This window comes from Eulemur rufifrons, chromosome 16, assembly GCF_041146395.1.
Source record: "Eulemur rufifrons isolate Redbay chromosome 16, OSU_ERuf_1, whole genome shotgun sequence".
NCBI classification, from domain to species: domain Eukaryota; kingdom Metazoa; phylum Chordata; class Mammalia; order Primates; family Lemuridae; genus Eulemur; species Eulemur rufifrons.
Genome location: NC_090998.1, coordinates 14,379,006 through 14,383,820, shown reverse-complemented (window position 1 = coordinate 14,383,820; position 4,815 = coordinate 14,379,006). Strand labels below are relative to the sequence as shown.

Below are 4,815 nucleotides of genomic sequence, written 5' to 3'. Positions count from 1 at the left end.
TCATAAAGTTGAAATTACAATGGAGGAGGCAAATACATTAATTAGTAAACAAAATAATACCAAATGATGATAACTTTTATGGTTTTTTTGTTGTTGTTGCTTAAAGACAGGGTCTCACTATTGCCCAGGCTGGTCTCAAACTCCTGGCCTCAGGGGATCCTCCTGCCTTGGCCTCCCAAAGTGCTAGGACTACAGGTGTGAGCCACTGAACCAGCCAAATTTTATGAAGAAAGCAAAGCAGGGTAATGTAATAGAAAATGACCAGAAGAAAGGGGTATTCCTAAATAGGGTGATCACAAGAATGGTCTCTGCAAATAGCCATTTGAACTGAGATCTGATACCAATAAGGACAGCAGAGGGCAGAGCGTGCCAGGCAGAGGGAACAGCTGCCACAACTGGCCTTTAGTGGGTGGAACTTAGTCATTCCGTGATAGGAGAGACCTGCAATGTGGGCAAGATAATTACCAAACAGGTAGTGGTTCTCAAAGTGTGGTCCATAGACTCATTGGATGAGGGTCCCCAAGGCACTTAAAGGGGTTAACAGTGTCAAAACTGTGTCATAAGAATACTAAAATGTTATTTGCCTTTTTCTCTGTGCTAATATTCGTATTAACAGTACAAAAACAATGATGGGTAAAACCACTGTTAACTCAGCACAAATCGAGGAAGTGGTTCTAAACTATACTAGTGGTCATTATATTCCTCATTCTCTGCATATCATTTGTATGATTGAAGTACAAGCTGAACTAGACACTTTTTATGAAAATTATTTTTACTTAAAAGACAAATTATGGTTTTTCAGACTTGGGTGCTTGGCAGACATTTTCTTAAAAATAAATGAAGTGAGCTTGTCACTTCAAGGCATGCAACTGACAGTATTTGTCACCAATGATAATATTCGAGCTTGTAAGTGAAATTAAAATTTTGGAAAACTTGGATCTGCCACCATGAGCTTGCTATCTTTCTGATACTTAAAGGCTTTTCTAATGCGATCAATAGTGATATTACAAACGTGACATTCTGACATTGTATAATGAAATGTATCAACATTTTAAATATCTGCATAACTTAATGAAATAACATTTTCCAAATTAACCAATGCATGATATTAGCAATCATTCATGTGTATGAAATCCATTCAAAGTGTTAGAGGAGGAGGCAGGGCTGAGAGCAGATGCAGAGGGTTGCAAATTGGGCGCAGGTGTTAAACAACCCTCAGGCAGAAAATAACTAGAGGAGCTGATAACCACAGGCAAGAACCGGCTTCAACCAGCTTGTCAGCTATCTCTGCCACCTTACATGAACTTTGGCTGATTATAATATCGTTTACATTGTGGCTTTAAAATTTCTCCGCCCTTGAAATCACCATGGTAGTTTGAGACAACCATATAAAGTAGGAAAATGGGAGGGAATCCAATTCTAGAACTTCAAAAGACCAATATCCATTTCCTTCTGGGGCAGCTGTTCTTTTCAAGCCTGCCCACTCTCTTTCTTGTCTTTGGAGAGTGCACTTTCACTTTCTGTCATTCAAAACAAAACAAAAACTGTGGCTTTGGCTTACTAGTGCATCCCGAAATTCTTTTCCCCTTAATCACCAAGAACCTGGAAAAACCTCCTCCATTTGGAGGCTGCTAACAAAAGTGCAAGTTAGCCCAACAGATTTCAATATATCAGAGTATGAAAGTTCCTTGATAGGGTTCCAGATTTCAAATTGCAACAAATCTTTAAGAAAATACCATTTGTCAAGTTTGGATATAGTATCATAGAATATCTATAATTTCTGAAAACACTATTAAAATATTCCTCCCTTTTTGCAGCTCCATCTATGTAAGGCCGGGTTTTCTTCATACATTTCAACCCAAACAACAAATTACAATGGACAGAATGCAGAAGTAGATGTAAAAATGTGTCTTCTAATAAAGAGACAACAAACAGATTTGAAAAATGTAAAGCAAGGCAACGGCTGCATTTGAATGTCCCTGAGGGGGAGCTGAGGGACACTCTAGGCATGGTTCATCAGTGCCAGGTTGGGTTGAGGTGCGTTGGTACCACAAGGCACCAGTATTTAAGAGATTATGGCATCTGAAACCCACAATGTTGTAAAAAAAATAACTTTTGCAATAATATTAAGGATCATTCCTTTGATCTTCCAAAAAAAATTAAGGATCTCTAGTTTCATTTATAAGAATATGAATTGTTCTTATAAATGAAACTAGAGATCCTTATTTTTGAACATGAAGACCATGTTCTTATAAGCACCAAAACAGTTGGCTGCTTTCATAAATAGAACAGTTGGACAAGCTGTGAAGAGCCCAGATAAACTGCATAAGGTGATCTATTGCAGAAAGAAAGTTCTGTCATCCCTTGTGACAGAAAAAAATAGTCCTTTAAAAGTGGGGACTGTGACATGGCAAATAAAGAAAATGAACTGGCTTGTGCAGGCCACCTGCCTGAAAAATCACACCATGGTAGTTGATCATATTTGGTTAACTCCAGTAATTTTGGTTCTTCACAGAGAGAGACCCCGTAATCAAAATATGGTGAGTTTTCTCCTGAGGTTCCTCAGGACCATGAAACAATGGCCCAAGTTTTGTTCAGCAGGAATTTGAGATTGAATGTAGCTTTAACTTTCTTGAGAAAGAGAAGTACTAATTTAAGTGAACTTGTAGCTTACTTGGTGAGGATAGAAGATCTTGCAAACTACTGGTGAATAATAAATTGAGTAAATTGATGGAAAGCAATGTATCTCAATTGGCTGCTGTATGGACTTGTTGCCTCTAGTAAAGTCATTATTTAAAAGCAAATTTGAAAAATATGTAGGAGTTGGCTTAAACGGGCTTCAAAGCAGTCATAAAACAGTGGTGGTCAGAATTACCAAGTGATCCTCCCGATGCGGCCTCCCAAGTTGCTAGGATTATTATAGGCATGAACCACCACACCTGCCCCATTATGTGGCTTTTTAAAAGACAAAAAGTGGTTGTGATTTCTTCCACAATTTACAGATCTTGAAATACAAATTATAAATCATGGAAATACTCAGATTTTAAACCAACAATTACGTGGATTGTGGAAGCAAGAAAACTGTCTTCTTTGGTTCTAGGATATACTGGTAATATATTATAGCTTAGGATGTAGGTGCTTATTTATCACAATTGCATTGAGAGGTTTAATCTACTGAAGAGCATTTGGTAATTCAAAACATCCCTGGACTATAAGATTACAAAAAAATCTTATCTGAGACTTGTAAATTAACTTAACAGGTAATCTTAACTTTTTTAAGATTGTATTTTGTAAAAAAAATATTTAAATATGTACAGGTATTATGTTGAAAAGACTGAAAGTTTAAAACATCATAGAAAAATCAATATTAAACATTTTTTATTCACACTGAGATATTGTGCATGCAAAATACCTTAAATATTAATAAGCCAATGTGTTCCAAGATCAATATCTGTTTAAAAAATCAAAACCAACCCCATTTTTGGCCTGATAAAATCATGGAATTAAATCAGAAGTTTACATTCATGTAGAATATTGTTGAAATGTATTTTACATCATTTTTAAAATGGGGCTGTTTTTATTATCTCTGATTTTTTTTTCCAGGAATCACTATGGCATCTACATATGTGTTATCCCTGTCTAAACAAAAAGGCGTAACAGAGGGAATGGCCTGAAAAGGAGTAAAATGTTTTATGAGCTGTTTCTTTAAACTCCAACTCACACTCTTTTTGGAAATTAAAACCTGCAGCCCTGCCCAAGACCAACAATCAGAAGATCAGGGGACTGTTCCTTGTGGTTTTGTTCCACAAGAGATGGCTCAATGAGGTCATGAGATTGTCTTTGCCAGAGATGAGGTTGATCAGGACCATAAACTATAGTTAAACAGCAATAGCCCCAAGCTGAAAACCCCCTTTAAAAGCTCTGTATTTCTGCTTATAGATCGGACAATGGTACTTGAAGAGGCAAGTCTGCCATTCTTCTCATTTGCTGGCAAATTAATAAACTTCTCTTCCCTTTTCCTCAAACCATTTGTCCTCGTTCTTCTGATGTGGCCTCAGGGACAAGTGCCAAACTTTTGGTAACAGAATTTGGCATCCCTGGGTGAGCCCATCGGTGCCCCGGTGGAACAGCACCCTGTGACTGCTGCCATGGCTGGAAGAGGTGGGGGGCAGCCCCCAGTCAAGCTGTGGGTCTTCACTGGTGAGAGCAACATCTTTCTGGGATGAGAAAGTAAAGGACTATCCATAGCAGCAGCTGGAGCTTGTTTAGTTCTGGGGAACTCCCGTCTCTTTCTCCTTGAATTAGACATAGCTCCAACCAGCCTGCACTTTTTTTGAGGAAAAGGAAATGGATTTGGGAAGTGTCCAGATGCCTTGGCCATTTGTTTGAGTAAGTTCCCCAGCATGCATGATGAGACCCTTGATTCCACCCATTTGGGGGAGGTTTTCAAATCTCCAGCCCTGTGGCAAGGCGTTTGTTTGTAGGTGCCATTTGGGGGTGGAAGTCACAGTTGAGCGAAAGTCATGGTTGAGGGAACCCCGGGGAATTTATTCCCTTTGGGATTGGGAGATGTTGGTGCTCGTTTGAGAATTTGGTTCTCATTTGTCTGATTCCCATTTGTTTGGCATTTAAGGCATTGGGGATTCTCTGTATTGTCTACTTGTCATGTTGTGTTCATTGTGGTTGTTTGTCAACATGGGAGGCTCCATTTCTATTCCATCTGAAAACCCCTTGGGGAGAATCTTGGCTAAATGGCCAACTTATTGTTATAAGTCTATGTCTAAAAGAGAATGGTGTTATTGTAATCTGATATAT

The 4,815-nt window shown here is 38.5% G+C and overlaps 1 pseudogene; it reads left to right on the top strand.

Moving 5' to 3' along the window:
• The first annotated feature begins 223 nt into the window (after nucleotides 1-223).
• LOC138397409 (KATNB1-like protein 1) lies at nucleotides 224-3,161 on the top strand (annotated as a pseudogene).
• The last annotated feature ends 1,654 nt before the right edge of the window (nucleotides 3,162-4,815 follow it).